This window comes from Pseudophryne corroboree, chromosome 3 (assembly GCF_028390025.1).
Source record: "Pseudophryne corroboree isolate aPseCor3 chromosome 3, aPseCor3.hap2, whole genome shotgun sequence".
Taxonomy (NCBI): domain Eukaryota; kingdom Metazoa; phylum Chordata; class Amphibia; order Anura; family Myobatrachidae; genus Pseudophryne; species Pseudophryne corroboree.
Window position 1 is genome coordinate 547,018,019 of NC_086446.1, and position 18,445 is coordinate 547,036,463.

The 18,445-nt window shown below is 33.8% G+C and overlaps 19 non-coding genes across 19 annotated transcripts; all 19 read left to right on the plus strand.

The window, feature by feature from the left end:
- Positions 1–70: 70 nt before the first annotated feature.
- TRNAL-UAG (transfer RNA leucine (anticodon UAG)) lies at positions 71–152 on the plus strand. The gene has a single exon. It is a non-coding gene; the product is annotated as a tRNA-Leu (tRNA).
- Positions 153–1,850: 1,698 nt separating this feature from the next.
- On the plus strand, positions 1,851–1,932 carry TRNAL-AAG (transfer RNA leucine (anticodon AAG)). Its single transcript has one exon. It is a non-coding gene; the product is annotated as a tRNA-Leu (tRNA).
- A 244-nt stretch (positions 1,933–2,176) lies between these two features.
- On the plus strand, positions 2,177–2,258 carry TRNAL-UAG (transfer RNA leucine (anticodon UAG)). The gene has a single exon. It is a non-coding gene; the product is annotated as a tRNA-Leu (tRNA).
- A 1,701-nt stretch (positions 2,259–3,959) lies between these two features.
- Positions 3,960–4,041, plus strand: TRNAL-AAG (transfer RNA leucine (anticodon AAG)). Its single transcript has one exon. It is a non-coding gene; the product is annotated as a tRNA-Leu (tRNA).
- A 262-nt stretch (positions 4,042–4,303) lies between these two features.
- TRNAL-UAG (transfer RNA leucine (anticodon UAG)) lies at positions 4,304–4,385 on the plus strand. The gene has a single exon. It is a non-coding gene; the product is annotated as a tRNA-Leu (tRNA).
- A 1,701-nt stretch (positions 4,386–6,086) lies between these two features.
- On the plus strand, positions 6,087–6,168 carry TRNAL-AAG (transfer RNA leucine (anticodon AAG)). The gene has a single exon. It is a non-coding gene; the product is annotated as a tRNA-Leu (tRNA).
- A 262-nt stretch (positions 6,169–6,430) lies between these two features.
- On the plus strand, positions 6,431–6,512 carry TRNAL-UAG (transfer RNA leucine (anticodon UAG)). The gene has a single exon. It is a non-coding gene; the product is annotated as a tRNA-Leu (tRNA).
- A 1,700-nt stretch (positions 6,513–8,212) lies between these two features.
- On the plus strand, positions 8,213–8,294 carry TRNAL-AAG (transfer RNA leucine (anticodon AAG)). The gene has a single exon. It is a non-coding gene; the product is annotated as a tRNA-Leu (tRNA).
- A 262-nt stretch (positions 8,295–8,556) lies between these two features.
- On the plus strand, positions 8,557–8,638 carry TRNAL-UAG (transfer RNA leucine (anticodon UAG)). The gene has a single exon. It is a non-coding gene; the product is annotated as a tRNA-Leu (tRNA).
- A 1,699-nt stretch (positions 8,639–10,337) lies between these two features.
- Positions 10,338–10,419, plus strand: TRNAL-AAG (transfer RNA leucine (anticodon AAG)). Its single transcript has one exon. It is a non-coding gene; the product is annotated as a tRNA-Leu (tRNA).
- Positions 10,420–10,663: 244 nt separating this feature from the next.
- Positions 10,664–10,745, plus strand: TRNAL-UAG (transfer RNA leucine (anticodon UAG)). Its single transcript has one exon. It is a non-coding gene; the product is annotated as a tRNA-Leu (tRNA).
- A 1,701-nt stretch (positions 10,746–12,446) lies between these two features.
- On the plus strand, positions 12,447–12,528 carry TRNAL-AAG (transfer RNA leucine (anticodon AAG)). The gene has a single exon. It is a non-coding gene; the product is annotated as a tRNA-Leu (tRNA).
- Positions 12,529–12,790: 262 nt separating this feature from the next.
- TRNAL-UAG (transfer RNA leucine (anticodon UAG)) lies at positions 12,791–12,872 on the plus strand. The gene has a single exon. It is a non-coding gene; the product is annotated as a tRNA-Leu (tRNA).
- Positions 12,873–14,573: 1,701 nt separating this feature from the next.
- TRNAL-AAG (transfer RNA leucine (anticodon AAG)) lies at positions 14,574–14,655 on the plus strand. The gene has a single exon. It is a non-coding gene; the product is annotated as a tRNA-Leu (tRNA).
- Positions 14,656–14,917: 262 nt separating this feature from the next.
- Positions 14,918–14,999, plus strand: TRNAL-UAG (transfer RNA leucine (anticodon UAG)). Its single transcript has one exon. It is a non-coding gene; the product is annotated as a tRNA-Leu (tRNA).
- Positions 15,000–16,700: 1,701 nt separating this feature from the next.
- TRNAL-AAG (transfer RNA leucine (anticodon AAG)) lies at positions 16,701–16,782 on the plus strand. The gene has a single exon. It is a non-coding gene; the product is annotated as a tRNA-Leu (tRNA).
- A 244-nt stretch (positions 16,783–17,026) lies between these two features.
- TRNAL-UAG (transfer RNA leucine (anticodon UAG)) lies at positions 17,027–17,108 on the plus strand. The gene has a single exon. It is a non-coding gene; the product is annotated as a tRNA-Leu (tRNA).
- Positions 17,109–17,751: 643 nt separating this feature from the next.
- On the plus strand, positions 17,752–17,833 carry TRNAL-AAG (transfer RNA leucine (anticodon AAG)). Its single transcript has one exon. It is a non-coding gene; the product is annotated as a tRNA-Leu (tRNA).
- A 262-nt stretch (positions 17,834–18,095) lies between these two features.
- Positions 18,096–18,177, plus strand: TRNAL-UAG (transfer RNA leucine (anticodon UAG)). The gene has a single exon. It is a non-coding gene; the product is annotated as a tRNA-Leu (tRNA).
- Positions 18,178–18,445: the final 268 nt, after the last annotated feature.

Sequence of the window (18,445 nt, forward strand, 5' to 3'; positions counted from 1 at the left end):
ACACATTTTTTCCCTGTAATCTCAACTGTTTGATCCAGAACTGTGAGCATTCGGTCAAACAGGTCCATGTGGTAGCATCGCCGAGCGGTCTAAGGCGCTGGATTTAGGCTCCAGTCTCTCTGGAGGCGTGGGTTCAAATCCCACTGCTGCCATAATGATTTTACTATGAAAACATCAGTCAGTGATGACAAAATGTTTTTCTCCACTAATAAGAAAAACAATAATAATAAAGACTTTTCTCCTCAATAGCTGATTGATATGATCCAGATGCATGAGCTAAAAATCAGCAGTGTCTAAGGTGCTGGATTAAGGTCCCAGTTTCTTTGGAGGCTTTGGATCAAAACCTACTGCCGCCATAATTATTTTTCCTAAGAAAAAATAAGTCATTGATGTCAAAGTGTTTTTCTTTACTAAACAGCAAATGAATAATAAAAAAATCCTTTCTCATTAATATTTTGTCAATTGATGTACTTTTTTAACCTTCCAAAACATTTTGTACATAACTTAAACACTTTTGGTATGACATTTCTTTTTAAGAATTTATTTAAAACAAAAAAAATGTTTGTACTGTAATCTGTGCTATATGGCCCAGATCTGTGAGCTAAGAGTGTTCATTTGGTACCATGGCCGAGCGGTCTAAGGCCACTAAGCTGCTAAAATAAAATATTGGTAGGTTAAAAAGTTCATCATCTGCCCTAGATTTTAAAACAGTTTATCATAATTTCAAGAGTCTTCTCAAAATGTAAAAATAATATGTAAAATTATAAACTATGAGCTATGGAGTCAAGGTAGAAATGTGGCTGAGCGGTCTAAGATGCTGCATTAAGGCTCCAGTCTGTTTGGAGGCATGGGTTCAAATTCCACTGCTGTCATAATTATTTTCAAGATAAAACGACTGTCATTGATGTCAAAGTGTTTTTCTCCACTAAACAGCAAGTCAATAATAAAAAATCCTTTCTAATTAATATTGTCTGCTAATTTTGTACCTTTTTAAAATTTTTGTATTTTAAACACTTTTAACATGACACTTCTTTTCAAGTATTGATTTATAACTACACAATTTTTTCTTGTAATCTTAACTATATGATCCAGAACTCTAAGCTTTGAGTCAAAAGTATCCATGGGGTAGCAAGGGCGAGTGGTCTAAGGCACTGGATTTAGGTTCCAGTCTCTCTGGAGGCGTGGGTCTGAATTCCACTGCTTCCATAATGATTTTACTATGAAAATGTCAGTCAGTGATGGCAATGTGTTTTTCTCCACTAATAAGAAAATTAATAATAATAAAGTCCTTTCTCCTCAACATCTGATCAATATGATCCAGATGCATTAGCTAAAAATCAGCAGTGTCTAAGGTGCTGGATTAAAGTTCCAGATTCTTTGGAGGAATTGGTACAAAACCTACTGCCGCCATAATTATTTTCCCTGAGAAAAAATAAGTAATTGATGTCAAAGTGTTTTTTCTCTACTAAACAGCAAATGAATAATAAAAATATCCTTTCTCATTGATATTTTATGTCAATTTATGTACTTTTTTAACCTTCCAAAACGTTTTGTACATAATTTAAACACTTTTTGCATTACACTTCTTTTTAAATATTGATTTAAAAAAATGTTTTTTACTGTAACCTGAGCTATATGACCCAGATCTGTGAGCTAAGAGTGTCCATGTGGTACCATGGCCGAGCGGTCTAAGGCCACTAAGTTGCTAAAGTAAAATATTGGAAGGTTGAAAAGTTCATCATCTGTCCTAGATTTTAAAACAGTTTATCACAATTTCAAGAGTCTTCTCAAACTTTAAAAATAATATGTAAAATAATAAACTATGACCTTTGGAGCCAAAATAGATATGTGGTAGCATGGCCGAGCGGTCTAAGGCGCTGGATTAAGGCTCCAGTCTCTTTGGAGGCGTGGGTTCAAATCCCACTGCTGCCATAATTATTTTCAAGAGAAAATGACATTTATTGATATCAAACAGCAAATCAATAATAAAAAATCCTTACTCATAAATATTGTCTACTAATTTTGTACCTTTTTTATGCTTCCTTAACTTTTTGTATTTTAAATACTTGTAACATGACACTTCTTTTCAAGTATTGATTTAAAACAACACATTTTTTCCCTGTAATCTCAACTGTATGATCCAGAACTGTGAGCATTCGGTCAAACAGGTCCATGTGGTAGCATGGCCGAGCGGTCTAAGGCGCTGGATTTAGGCTCCAGTCTCTCTGGAGGCGTGGGTTCAAATCCCACTGCTGCCATAATGATTTTACTATGAAAACATCAGTCAGTGATGACAAAATGTTTTTCTCCACTAATAAGAAAAACAATAATAATAAAGACTTTTCTCCTCAATAGCTGATTGATATGATCCAGATGCATGAGCTAAAAATCAGCAGTGTCTAAGGTGCTGGATTAAGGTTCCAGTTTCTTTGGAGGCTTTGGATCAAAACCTACTGCCGCCATAATTATTTTTCCTAAGAAAAAATAAGTCATTGATGTCAAAGTGTTTTTCTTTACTAAACAGCAAATGAATAATAAAAAAATCCTTTCTCATTAATATTTTATGTCAATTGATGTACTTTTTTAACCTTCCAAAACATTTTGTACATAACTTAAACACTTTTGGTATGACACTTCTTTTTAAGTATTTATTTAAAACAAAAAAAAATGTTTGTACTGTAATCTGTGCTATATGGCCCAGATCTGTGAGCTAAGAGTGTTCATTTGGTACCATGGCCGAGCGGTCTAAGGCCACTAAGCTGCTAAAATAAAATATTGGTAGGTTAAAAAGTTCATCATCTGCCCTAGATTTTAAAACAGTTTATCATAATTTCAAGAGTCTTCTCAAAATGTAAAAATAATATGTAAAATTATAAACTATGAGCTATGGAGTCAAGGTAGAAATGTGGCTGAGCGGTCTAAGATGCTGCATTAAGGCTCGAGTCTGTTTGGAGGCATGGGTTCAAATTCCACTGCTGTCATAATTATTTTCAAGATAAAACGACTGTCATTGATGTCAAAGTGTTTTTCTCCACTAAACAGCAAGTCAATAATAAAAAATCCTTTCTAATTAATATTGTCTGCTAATTTTGTACCTTTTTTAAATTTTTGTATTTTAAACACTTTTAACATGACACTTCTTTTCAAGTATTGATTTATAACTACACAATTTTTTCTTGTAATCTTAACTATATGATCCAGAACTCTGAGCTTTGAGTCAAAAGCATCCATGGGGTAGCAAGGGCGAGTGGTCTAAGGCACTGGATTTAGGTTCCAGTCTCTCTGGAGGCGTGGGTCTGAATCCCACTGCTTCCATAATGATTTTACTATGAAAATGTCAGTCAGTGATGGCAATGTGTTTTTCTCCACTAATAAGAAAATCAATAATAATAAAGTCCTTTCTCCTCAACATCTGATCAATATGATCCAGATGCATTAGCTAAAAATCAGCAGTGTCTAAGGTGCTGGATTAAAGTTCCAGATTCTTTGGAGGAATTGGTTCAAAACCTACTGCCGCCATAATTATTTTCCCTGAGAAAAAATAAGTAATTGATGTCAAAGTGTTTTTTCTCTACTAAACAGCAAATGAATAATAAAAATATCCTTTCTCATTGATATTTTATGTCAATTTATGTACTTTTTTTAACCTTCCAAAACATTTTGTACATAATTTAAACACTTTTTGCATTACACTTCTTTTTAAATATTGATTTAAAAAAATGTTTTTACTGTAACCTGAGCTACATGACCCAGATCTGTGAGCTAAGAGTGTCCATGTGGTACCATGGCCGAGCGGACTAAGGCCACTAAGTTGCTAAAGTAAAATATTGGAAGGTTGAAAAGTTCATCATCTGTCCTAGATTTTAAAACAGTTTATCACAATTTCAAGAGTCTTCTCAAACTTTAAAAATAATATGTAAAATAATAAACTATGACCTTTGGAGCCAAAATAGATATGTGGTAGCATGGCCGAGCGGTCTAAGGCGCTGGATTAAGGCTCCAGTCTCTTTGGAGGCGTGGGTTCAAATCCCACTGCTGCCATAATTATTTTCAAGAGAAAATGACATTTATTGATGTCAAACTGTTTTACTCTACTAAACAGCAAATCAATAATAAAAAATCCTTACTCATTAATATTGTCTACTAATTTTGTACCTTTTTTATGCTTCCTTAACTTTTTGTATTTTAAATACTTGTAACATGACACTTTTTTTCAAGTATTGATTTAAAACAACACATTTTTCCCCTGTAATCTCAACTGTATGATCCAGAACTGTGAGCATTCGGTCAAACAGGTCCATGTGGTAGCATGGCCGAGCGGTCTAAGGCGCTGGATTTAGGCTCCAGTCTCTCTGGAGGTGTGGGTTCAAATCCCACTGCTGCCATAATGATTTTACTATGAAAACATCAGTCAGTGATGACAAAATGTTTTTCTCCACTAATAAGAAAAACAATAATAATAAAGACTTTTCTCCTCAATAGCTGATTGATATGATCCAGATGCATGAGCTAAAAATCAGCAGTGTCTAAGGTGCTGGATTAAGGTTCCAGTTTCTTTGGAGGCTTTGGATCAAAACCTACTGCCGCCATAATTATTTTTCCTAAGAAAAAATAAGTCATTGATGTCAAAGTGTTTTTCTTTACTAAACAGCAAATGAATAATAAAAAAATCCTTTCTCATTAATATTTTATGTCAATTGATGTACTTTTTTAACCTTCCAAAACATTTTGTACATAACTTAAACACTTTTGGTATGACACTTCTTTTTAAGAATTTATTTAAAACAAAAAAAAATGTTTGTACTGTAATCTGTGCTATATGGCCCAGATCTGTGAGCTAAGAGTGTTCATTTGGTACCATGGCCGAGCGGTCTAAGGCCACTAAGCTGCTAAAATAAAATATTGGTAGGTTAAAAAGTTCATCATCTGCCCTAGATTTTAAAACAGTTTATCATAATTTCAAGAGTCTTCTCAAAATGTAAAAATAATATGTAAAATTATAAACTATGAGCTATGGAGTCAAGGTAGAAATGTGGCTGAGCGGTCTAAGATGCTGCATTAAGGCTCCAGTCTGTTTGGAGGCATGGGTTCAAATTCCACTGCTGTCATAATTATTTTCAAGATAAAACGACTGTCATTGATGTCAAAGTGTTTTTCTCCACTAAACAGCAAGTCAATAATAAAAAATCCTTTCTAATTAATATTGTCTGCTAATTTTGTACCTTTTTAAAATTTTTGTATTTTAAACACTTTTAACATGACACTTCTTTTCAAGTATTGATTTATAACTACACAATTTTTTCTTGTAATCTTAACTATATGATCCAGAACTCTGAGCTTTGAGTCAAAAGCATCCATGGGGTAGCAAGGGCGAGTGGTCTAAGGCACTGGATTTAGGTTCCAGTCTCTCTGGAGGCGTGGGTCTGAATCCCACTGCTTCCATAATGATTTTACTATGAAAATGTCAGTCAGTGATGGCAATGTGTTTTTCTCCACTAATAAGAAAATCAATAATAATAAAGTCCTTTCTCCTCAACATCTGATCAATATGATCCAGATGCATTAGCTAAAAATCAGCAGTGTCTAAGGTGCTGGATTAAAGTTCCAGATTCTTTGGAGGAATTGGTTCAAAACCTACTGCCGCCATAATTATTTTCCCTGAGAAAAAATAAGTAATTGATGTCAAAGTGTTTTTTCTCGACTAAACAGCAAATGAATAATAAAAATATCCTTTCTCATTGATATTTTATGTCAATTTATGTACTTTTTTTAACCTTCCAAAACATTTTGTACATAATTTAAACACTTTTTGCATTACACTTCTTTTTAAATATTGATTTAAAAAAATGTTTTTACTGTAACCTGAGCTACATGACCCAGATCTGTGAGCTAAGAGTGTCCATGTGGTACCATGGCCGAGCGGACTAAGGCCACTAAGTTGCTAAAGTAAAATATTGGAAGGTTGAAAAGTTCATCATCTGTCCTAGATTTTAAAACAGTTTATCACAATTTCAAGAGTCTTCTCAAACTTTAAAAATAATATGTAAAATAATAAACTATGACCTTTGGAGCCAAAATAGATATGTGGTAGCATGGCCGAGCGGTCTAAGGCGCTGGATTAAGGCTCCAGTCTCTTTGGAGGCGTGGGTTCAAATCCCACTGCTGCCATAATTATTTTCAAGAGAAAATGACATTTATTGATGTCAAACTGTTTTACTCTACTAAACAGCAAATCAATAATAAAAAATCCTTACTCATTAATATTGTCTACTAATTTTGTACCTTTTTTATGCTTCCTTAACTTTTTGTATTTTAAATACTTGTAACATGACACTTCTTTTCAAGTATTGATTTAAAACAACACATTTTTTCCCTGTAATCTCAACTGTATGATCCAGAACTGTGAGCATTCGGTCAAACAGGTCCATGTGGTAGCATGGCCGAGCGGTCTAAGGCGCTGGATTTAGGCTCCAGTCTCTCTGGAGGCGTGGGTTCAAATCCCACTGCTGCCATAATGATTTTACTATGAAAACATCAGTCAGTGATGACAAAATGTTTTTCTCCACTAATAAGAAAAACAATAATAATAAAGACTTTTCTCCTCAATAGCTGATTGATATGATCCAGATGCATGAGCTAAAAATCAGCAGTGTCTAAGGTGCTGGATTAAGGTTCCAGTTTCTTTGGAGGCTTTGGATCAAAACCTACTGCCGCCATAATTATTTTTCCTAAGAAAAAATAAGTCATTGATGTCAAAGTGTTTTTCTTTACTAAACAGCAAATGAATAATAAAAAAATCCTTTCTCATTAATATTTTATGTCAATTGATGTACTTTTTTAACCTTCCAAAACATTTTGTACATAACTTAAACACTTTTGGTATGACACTTCTTTTTAAGAATTTATTTAAAACAAAAAAAAATGTTTGTACTGTAATCTGTGCTATATGGCCCAGATCTGTGAGCTAAGAGTGTTCATTTGGTACCATGGCCGAGCGGTCTAAGGCCACTAAGCTGCTAAAATAAAATATTGGTAGGTTAAAAAGTTCATCATCTGCCCTAGATTTTAAAACAGTTTATCATAATTTCAAGAGTCTTCTCAAAATGTAAAAATAATATGTAAAATTATAAACTATGAGCTATGGAGTCAAGGTAGAAATGTGGCTGAGCGGTCTAAGATGCTGCATTAAGGCTCCAGTCTGTTTGGAGGCATGGGTTCAAATTCCACTGCTGTCATAATTATTTTCAAGATAAAACGACTGTCATTGATGTCAAAGTGTTTTTCTCCACTAAACAGCAAGTCAATAATAAAAAATCCTTTCTAATTAATATTGTCTGCTAATTTTGTACCTTTTTTAAATTTTTGTATTTTAAACACTTTTAACATGACACTTCTTTTCAAGTATTGATTTATAACTACACAATTTTTTCTTGTAATCTTAACTATATGATCCAGAACTCTGAGCTTTGAGTCAAAAGCATCCATGGGGTAGCAAGGGCGAGTGGTCTAAGGCACTGGATTTAGGTTCCAGTCTCTCTGGAGGCGTGGGTCTGAATCCCACTGCTTCCATAATGATTTTACTATGAAAATGTCAGTCAGTGATGGCAATGTGTTTTTCTCCACTAATAAGAAAATCAATAATAATAAAGTCCTTTCTCCTCAACATCTGATCAATATGATCCAGATGCATTAGCTAAAAATCAGCAGTGTCTAAGGTGCTGGATTAAAGTTCCAGATTCTTTGGAGGAATTGGTACAAAACCTACTGCCGCCATAATTATTTTCCCTGAGAAAAAATAAGTAATTGATGTCAAAGTGTTTTTTCTCTACTAAACAGCAAATGAATAATAAAAATATCCTTTCTCATTGATATTTTATGTCAATTTATGTACTTTTTTAACCTTCCAAAACGTTTTGTACATAATTTAAACACTTTTTGCATTACACTTCTTTTTAAATATTGATTTAAAAAAATGTTTTTACTGTAACCTGAGCTATATGACCCAGATCTGTGAGCTAAGAGTGTCCATGTGGTACCATGGCCGAGCGGTCTAAGGCCACTAAGTTGCTAAAGTAAAATATTGGAAGGTTGAAAAGTTCATCATCTGTCCTAGATTTTAAAACAGTTTATCACAATTTCAAGAGTCTTCTCAAACTTTAAAAATAATATGTTAAATAATAAACTATGACCTTTGCAGCCAAAATAGATATGTGGTAGCATGGCCGAGCGGTCTAAGGCGCTGGATTAAGGCTCCAGTCTCTTTGGAGGCGTGGGTTCAAATCCCACTGCTGCCATAATTATTTTCAAGAGAAAATGACATTTATTGATGTCAAACTGTTTTACTCTACTAAACAGCAAATCAATAATAAAAAATCCTTACTCATTAATATTGTCTACTAATTTTGTACCTTTTTTATGCTTCCTTAACTTTTTGTATTTTAAATACTTGTAACATGACACTTCTTTTCAAGTATTGATTTAAAACAACACATTTTTTCCCTGTAATCTCAACTGTTTGATCCAGAACTGTGAGCATTCGGTCAAACAGGTCCATGTGGTAGCATCGCCGAGCGGTCTAAGGCGCTGGATTTAGGCTCCAGTCTCTCTGGAGGCGTGGGTTCAAATCCCACTGCTGCCATAATGATTTTACTATGAAAACATCAGTCAGTGATGACAAAATGTTTTTCTCCACTAATAAGAAAAACAATAATAATAAAGACTTTTCTCCTCAATAGCTGATTGATATGATCCAGATGCATGAGCTAAAAATCAGCAGTGTCTAAGGTGCTGGATTAAGGTCCCAGTTTCTTTGGAGGCTTTGGATCAAAACCTACTGCCGCCATAATTATTTTTCCTAAGAAAAAATAAGTCATTGATGTCAAAGTGTTTTTCTTTACTAAACAGCAAATGAATAATAAAAAAATCCTTTCTCATTAATATTTTGTCAATTGATGTACTTTTTTAACCTTCCAAAACATTTTGTACATAACTTAAACACTTTTGGTATGACATTTCTTTTTAAGAATTTATTTAAAACAAAAAAAATGTTTGTACTGTAATCTGTGCTATATGGCCCAGATCTGTGAGCTAAGAGTGTTCATTTGGTACCATGGCCGAGCGGTCTAAGGCCACTAAGCTGCTAAAATAAAATATTGGTAGGTTAAAAAGTTCATCATCTGCCCTAGATTTTAAAACAGTTTATCACAATTTCAAGAGTCTTCTCAAAATGTAAAAATAATATGTAAAATTATAAACTATGAGCTATGGAGTCAAGGTAGAAATGTGGCTGAGCGGTCTAAGATGCTGCATTAAGGCTCCAGTCTGTTTGGAGGCATGGGTTCAAATTCCACTGCTGTCATAATTATTTTCAAGATAAAACGACTGTCATTGATGTCAAAGTGTTTTTCTCCACTAAACAGCAAGTCAATAATAAAAAATCCTTTCTAATTAATATTGTCTGCTAATTTTGTACCTTTTTAAAATTTTTGTATTTTAAACACTTTTAACATGACACTTCTTTTCAAGTATTGATTTATAACTACACAATTTTTTCTTGTAATCTTAACTATATGATCCAGAACTCTAAGCTTTGAGTCAAAAGTATCCATGGGGTAGCAAGGGCGAGTGGTCTAAGGCACTGGATTTAGGTTCCAGTCTCTCTGGAGGCGTGGGTCTGAATTCCACTGCTTCCATAATGATTTTACTATGAAAATGTCAGTCAGTGATGGCAATGTGTTTTTCTCCACTAATAAGAAAATTAATAATAATAAAGTCCTTTCTCCTCAACATCTGATCAATATGATCCAGATGCATTAGCTAAAAATCAGCAGTGTCTAAGGTGCTGGATTAAAGTTCCAGATTCTTTGGAGGAATTGGTACAAAACCTACTGCCGCCATAATTATTTTCCCTGAGAAAAAATAAGTAATTGATGTCAAAGTGTTTTTTCTCTACTAAACAGCAAATGAATAATAAAAATATCCTTTCTCATTGATATTTTATGTCAATTTATGTACTTTTTTTAACCTTCCAAAACGTTTTGTACATAATTTAAACACTTTTTGCATTACACTTCTTTTTAAATATTGATTTAAAAAAATGTTTTTTACTGTAACCTGAGCTATATGACCCAGATCTGTGAGCTAAGAGTGTCCATGTGGTACCATGGCCGAGCGGTCTAAGGCCACTAAGTTGCTAAAGTAAAATATTGGAAGGTTGAAAAGTTCATCATCTGTCCTAGATTTTAAAACAGTTTATCACAATTTCAAGAGTCTTCTCAAACTTTAAAAATAATATGTAAAATAATAAACTATGACCTTTGGAGCCAAAATAGATATGTGGTAGCATGGCCGAGCGGTCTAAGGCGCTGGATTAAGGCTCCAGTCTCTTTGGAGGCGTGGGTTCAAATCCCACTGCTGCCATAATTATTTTCAAGAGAAAATGACATTTATTGATATCAAACAGCAAATCAATAATAAAAAATCCTTACTCATTAATATTGTCTACTAATTTTGTACCTTTTTTATGCTTCCTTAACTTTTTGTATTTTAAATACTTGTAACATGACACTTCTTTTCAAGTATTGATTTAAAACAACACATTTTTTCCCTGTAATCTCAACTGTATGATCCAGAACTGTGAGCATTCGGTCAAACAGGTCCATGTGGTAGCATGGCCGAGCGGTCTAAGGCGCTGGATTTAGGCTCCAGTCTCTCTGGAGGCGTGGGTTCAAATCCCACTGCTGCCATAATGATTTTACTATGAAAACATCAGTCAGTGATGACAAAATGTTTTTCTCCACTAATAAGAAAAACAATAATAATAAAGACTTTTCTCCTCAATAGCTGATTGATATGATCCAGATGCATGAGCTAAAAATCAGCAGTGTCTAAGGTGCTGGATTAAGGTTCCAGTTTCTTTGGAGGCTTTGGATCAAAACCTACTGCCGCCATAATTATTTTTCCTAAGAAAAAATAAGTCATTGATGTCAAAGTGTTTTTCTTTACTAAACAGCAAATGAATAATAAAAAAATCCTTTCTCATTAATATTTTATGTCAATTGATGTACTTTTTTAACCTTCCAAAACATTTTGTACATAACTTAAACACTTTTGGTATGACACTTCTTTTTAAGTATTTATTTAAAACAAAAAAAAATGTTTGTACTGTAATCTGTGCTATATGGCCCAGATCTGTGAGCTAAGAGTGTTCATTTGGTACCATGGCCGAGCGGTCTAAGGCCACTAAGCTGCTAAAATAAAATATTGGTAGGTTAAAAAGTTCATCATCTGCCCTAGATTTTAAAACAGTTTATCATAATTTCAAGAGTCTTCTCAAAATGTAAAAATAATATGTAAAATTATAAACTATGAGCTATGGAGTCAAGGTAGAAATGTGGCTGAGCGGTCTAAGATGCTGCATTAAGGCTCGAGTCTGTTTGGAGGCATGGGTTCAAATTCCACTGCTGTCATAATTATTTTCAAGATAAAACGACTGTCATTGATGTCAAAGTGTTTTTCTCCACTAAACAGCAAGTCAATAATAAAAAATCCTTTCTAATTAATATTGTCTGCTAATTTTGTACCTTTTTTAAATTTTTGTATTTTAAACACTTTTAACATGACACTTCTTTTCAAGTATTGATTTATAACTACACAATTTTTTCTTGTAATCTTAACTATATGATCCAGAACTCTGAGCTTTGAGTCAAAAGCATCCATGGGGTAGCAAGGGCGAGTGGTCTAAGGCACTGGATTTAGGTTCCAGTCTCTCTGGAGGCGTGGGTCTGAATCCCACTGCTTCCATAATGATTTTACTATGAAAATGTCAGTCAGTGATGGCAATGTGTTTTTCTCCACTAATAAGAAAATCAATAATAATAAAGTCCTTTCTCCTCAACATCTGATCAATATGATCCAGATGCATTAGCTAAAAATCAGCAGTGTCTAAGGTGCTGGATTAAAGTTCCAGATTCTTTGGAGGAATTGGTTCAAAACCTACTGCCGCCATAATTATTTTCCCTGAGAAAAAATAAGTAATTGATGTCAAAGTGTTTTTTCTCTACTAAACAGCAAATGAATAATAAAAATATCCTTTCTCATTGATATTTTATGTCAATTTATGTACTTTTTTTAACCTTCCAAAACATTTTGTACATAATTTAAACACTTTTTGCATTACACTTCTTTTTAAATATTGATTTAAAAAAATGTTTTTACTGTAACCTGAGCTACATGACCCAGATCTGTGAGCTAAGAGTGTCCATGTGGTACCATGGCCGAGCGGACTAAGGCCACTAAGTTGCTAAAGTAAAATATTGGAAGGTTGAAAAGTTCATCATCTGTCCTAGATTTTAAAACAGTTTATCACAATTTCAAGAGTCTTCTCAAACTTTAAAAATAATATGTAAAATAATAAACTATGACCTTTGGAGCCAAAATAGATATGTGGTAGCATGGCCGAGCGGTCTAAGGCGCTGGATTAAGGCTCCAGTCTCTTTGGAGGCGTGGGTTCAAATCCCACTGCTGCCATAATTATTTTCAAGAGAAAATGACATTTATTGATGTCAAACTGTTTTACTCTACTAAACAGCAAATCAATAATAAAAAATCCTTACTCATTAATATTGTCTACTAATTTTGTACCTTTTTTATGCTTCCTTAACTTTTTGTATTTTAAATACTTGTAACATGACACTTTTTTTCAAGTATTGATTTAAAACAACACATTTTTCCCCTGTAATCTCAACTGTATGATCCAGAACTGTGAGCATTCGGTCAAACAGGTCCATGTGGTAGCATGGCCGAGCGGTCTAAGGCGCTGGATTTAGGCTCCAGTCTCTCTGGAGGTGTGGGTTCAAATCCCACTGCTGCCATAATGATTTTACTATGAAAACATCAGTCAGTGATGACAAAATGTTATTCTCCACTAATAAGAAAAACAATAATAATAAAGACTTTTCTCCTCAATAGCTGATTGATATGATCCAGATGCATGAGCTAAAAATCAGCAGTGTCTAAGGTGCTGGATTAAGGTTCCAGTTTCTTTGGAGGCTTTGGATCAAAACCTACTGCCGCCATAATTATTTTTCCTAAGAAAAAATAAGTCATTGATGTCAAAGTGTTTTTCTTTACTAAACAGCAAATGAATAATAAAAAAATCCTTTCTCATTAATATTTTATGTCAATTGATGTACTTTTTTAACCTTCCAAAACATTTTGTACATAACTTAAACACTTTTGGTATGACACTTCTTTTTAAGAATTTATTTAAAACAAAAAAAAATGTTTGTACTGTAATCTGTGCTATATGGCCCAGATCTGTGAGCTAAGAGTGTTCATTTGGTACCATGGCCGAGCGGTCTAAGGCCACTAAGCTGCTAAAATAAAATATTGGTAGGTTAAAAAGTTCATCATCTGCCCTAGATTTTAAAACAGTTTATCATAATTTCAAGAGTCTTCTCAAAATGTAAAAATAATATGTAAAATTATAAACTATGAGCTATGGAGTCAAGGTAGAAATGTGGCTGAGCGGTCTAAGATGCTGCATTAAGGCTCCAGTCTGTTTGGAGGCATGGGTTCAAATTCCACTGCTGTCATAATTATTTTCAAGATAAAACGACTGTCATTGATGTCAAAGTGTTTTTCTCCACTAAACAGCAAGTCAATAATAAAAAATCCTTTCTAATTAATATTGTCTGCTAATTTTGTACCTTTTTAAAATTTTTGTATTTTAAACACTTTTAACATGACACTTCTTTTCAAGTATTGATTTATAACTACACAATTTTTTCTTGTAATCTTAACTATATGATCCAGAACTCTGAGCTTTGAGTCAAAAGCATCCATGGGGTAGCAAGGGCGAGTGGTCTAAGGCACTGGATTTAGGTTCCAGTCTCTCTGGAGGCGTGGGTCTGAATCCCACTGCTTCCATAATGATTTTACTATGAAAATGTCAGTCAGTGATGGCAATGTGTTTTTCTCCACTAATAAGAAAATCAATAATAATAAAGTCCTTTCTCCTCAACATCTGATCAATATGATCCAGATGCATTAGCTAAAAATCAGCAGTGTCTAAGGTGCTGGATTAAAGTTCCAGATTCTTTGGAGGAATTGGTTCAAAACCTACTGCCGCCATAATTATTTTCCCTGAGAAAAAATAAGTAATTGATGTCAAAGTGTTTTTTCTCGACTAAACAGCAAATGAATAATAAAAATATCCTTTCTCATTGATATTTTATGTCAATTTATGTACTTTTTTTAACCTTCCAAAACATTTTGTACATAATTTAAACACTTTTTGCATTACACTTCTTTTTAAATATTGATTTAAAAAAATGTTTTTACTGTAACCTGAGCTACATGACCCAGATCTGTGAGCTAAGAGTGTCCATGTGGTACCATGGCCGAGCGGACTAAGGCCACTAAGTTGCTAAAGTAAAATATTGGAAGGTTGAAAAGTTCATCATCTGTCCTAGATTTTAAAACAGTTTATCACAATTTCAAGAGTCTTCTCAAACTTTAAAAATAATATGTAAAATAATAAACTATGACCTTTGGAGCCAAAATAGATATGTGGTAGCATGGCCGAGCGGTCTAAGGCGCTGGATTAAGGCTCCAGTCTCTTTGGAGGCGTGGGTTCAAATCCCACTGCTGCCATAATTATTTTCAAGAGAAAATGACATTTATTGATGTCAAACTGTTTTACTCTACTAAACAGCAAATCAATAATAAAAAATCCTTACTCATTAATATTGTCTACTAATTTTGTACCTTTTTTATGCTTCCTTAACTTTTTGTATTTTAAATACTTGTAACATGACACTTTTTTTCAAGTATTGATTTAAAACAACACATTTTTTCCCTGTAATCTCAACTGTATGATCCAGAACTGTGAGCATTCGGTCAAACAGGTCCATGTGGTAGCATGGCCGAGCGGTCTAAGGCGCTGGATTTAGGCTCCAGTCTCTCTGGAGGCATGGGTTCAAATCCCACTGCTGCCATAATGATTTTACTATGAAAACATCAGTCAGTGATGACAAAATGTTTTTCTCCACTAATAAGAAAAACAATAATAATAAAGACTTTTCTCCTCAATAGCTGATTGATATGATCCAGATGCATGAGCTAAAAATCAGCAGTGTCTAAGGTGCTGGATTAAGGTTCCAGTTTCTTTGGAGGCTTTGGATCAAAACCTACTGCCGCCATAATTATTTTTCCTAAGAAAAAATAAGTCATTGATGTCAAAGTGTTTTTCTTTACTAAACAGCAAATGAATAATAAAAAAATCCTTTCTCATTAATATTTTATGTCAATTGATGTACTTTTTTAACCTTCCAAAACATTTTGTACATAACTTAAACACTTTTGGTATGACACTTCTTTTTAAGAATTTATTTAAAACAAAAAAAAATGTTTGTACTGTAATCTGTGCTATATGGCCCAGATCTGTGAGCTAAGAGTGTTCATTTGGTACCATGGCCGAGCGGTCTAAGGCCACTAAGCTGCTAAAATAAAATATTGGTAGGTTAAAAAGTTCATCATCTGCCCTAGATTTTAAAACAGTTTATCATAATTTCAAGAGTCTTCTCAAAATGTAAAAATAATATGTAAAATTATAAACTATGAGCTATGGAGTCAAGGTAGAAATGTGGCTGAGCGGTCTAAGATGCTGCATTAAGGCTCCAGTCTGTTTGGAGGCATGGGTTCAAATTCCACTGCTGTCATAATTATTTTCAAGATAAAACGACTGTCATTGATGTCAAAGTGTTTTTCTCCACTAAACAGCAAGTCAATAATAAAAAATCCTTTCTAATTAATATTGTCTGCTAATTTTGTACCTTTTTTAAATTTTTGTATTTTAAACACTTTTAACATGACACTTCTTTTCAAGTATTGATTTATAACTACACAATTTTTTCTTGTAATCTTAACTATATGATCCAGAACTCTGAGCTTTGAGTCAAAAGCATCCATGGGGTAGCAAGGGCGAGTGGTCTAAGGCACTGGATTTAGGTTCCAGTCTCTCTGGAGGCGTGGGTCTGAATCCCACTGCTTCCATAATGATTTTACTATGAAAATGTCAGTCAGTGATGGCAATGTGTTTTTCTCCACTAATAAGAAAATCAATAATAATAAAGTCCTTTCTCCTCAACATCTGATCAATATGATCCAGATGCATTAGCTAAAAATCAGCAGTGTCTAAGGTGCTGGATTAAAGTTCCAGATTCTTTGGAGGAATTGGTTCAAAACCTACTGCCGCCATAATTATTTTCCCTGAGAAAAAATAAGTAATTGATGTCAAAGTGTTTTTTCTCTACTAAACAGCAAATGAATAATAAAAATATCCTTTCTCATTGATATTTTATGTCAATTTATGTACTTTTTTTAACCTTCCAAAACATTTTGTACATAATTTAAACACTTTTTGCATTACACTTCTTTTTAAATATTGATTTAAAAAAATGTTTTTACTGTAACCTGAGCTACATGACCCAGATCTGTGAGCTAAGAGTGTCCATGTGGTACCATGGCCGAGCGGTCTAAGGCCACTAAGTTGCTAAAGTAAAATATTGGAAGGTTGAAAAGTTCATCATCTGTCCTAGATTTTAAAACAGTTTATCACAATTTCAAGAGTCTTCTCAAACTTTAAAAATAATATGTAAAATAATAAACTATGACCTTTGGAGCCAAAATAGATATGTGGTAGCATGGCCGAGCGGTCTAAGGCGCTGGATTAAGGCTCCAGTCTCTTTGGAGGTGTGGGTTCAAATCCCACTGCTGCCATAATTATTTTCAAGAGAAAATGACATTTATTGATATCAAACAGCAAATCAATAATAAAAAATCCTTACTCATTAATATTGTCTACTAATTTTGTACCTTTTTTATGCTTCCTTAACTTTTTGTATTTTAAATACTTGTAACATGACACTTCTTTTCAAGTATTGATTTAAAACAACACATTTTTTCCCTGTAATCTCAACTGTATGATCCAGAACTGTGAGCATTCGGTCAAACAGGTCCATGTGGTAGCATGGCCGAGCGGTCTAAGGCGCTGGATTTAGGCTCCAGTCTCTCTGGAGGCGTGGGTTCAAATCCCACTGCTGCCATAATGATTTTACTATGAAAATGTCAGTCAGTGATGGCAATGTGTTTTTCTCCACTAATAAGAAAATCAATAATAATAAAGTCCTTTCTCCTCAACATCTGATCAATATGATCCAGATGCATTAGCTAAAAATCAGCAGTGTCAAAGGTGCTGGATTAAAGTTCCAGATTCTTTGGAGGAATTGGTTCAAAACCTACTGCCGCCATAATTATTTTCCCTGAGAAAAAATAAGTAATTGATGTCAAAGTGTTTTTTCTCTACTAAACAGCAAATGAATAATAAAAATATCCTTTCTCATTGATATTTTATGTCAATTTATGTACTTTTTTAACCTTCCAAAACATTTTGTACATAATTTAAACACTTTTTGCATTACACTTCTTTTTAAATATTGATTTAAAAAAATGTTTTTACTGTAACCTGAGCTACATGACCCAGATCTGTGAGCTAAGAGTGTCCATGTGGTACCATGGCCGAGCGGACTAAGGCCACTAAGTTGCTAAAGTAAAATATTGGAAGGTTGAAAAGTTCATCATCTGTCCTAGATTTTAAAACAGTTTATCACAATTTCAAGAGTCTTCTCAAACTTTAAAAATAATATGTAAAATAATAAACTATGACCTTTGGAGCCAAAATAGATATGTGGTAGCATGGCCGAGCGGTCTAAGGCGCTGGATTAAGGCTCCAGTCTCTTTGGAGGCGTGGGTTCAAATCCCACTGCTGCCATAATTATTTTCAAGAGAAAATGACATTTCTTGATGTCAAACTGTTTTACTCTACTAAACAGCAAATCAATAATAAAAAATCCTTACTCATTAATATTGTCTACTAATTTTGTACCTTTTTTATGCTTCCTTAACTTTTTGTATTTTAAATACTTGTAACATGACACTTCTTTTCAAGTATTGATTTAAAACAACACATTTTTTTCCTGTAATCTCAACTGTATGATCCAGAACTGTGAGCATTTGGTCAAACAGGTCCATGTGGTAGCATGGCCGAGCGGTCTAAGGCGCTGGATTTAGGCTCCAGTCTCTCTGGAGGCGTGGGTTCAAATCCCACTGCTGCCATAATGATTTTACTATGAAAACATCAGTCAGTGATGACAAAATGTTTTTCTCCACTAATAAGAAAAACAATAATAATAAAGACTTTTCTCCTCAATAGCTGATTGATATGATCCAGATGCATGAGCTAAAAATCAGCAGTGTCTAAGGTGCTGGATTAAGGTTCCAGTTTCTTTGGAGGCTTTGGATCAAAACCTACTGCCGCCATAATTATTTTTCCTAAGAAAAAATAAGTCATTGATGTCAAAGTGTTTTTCTTTACTAAACAGCA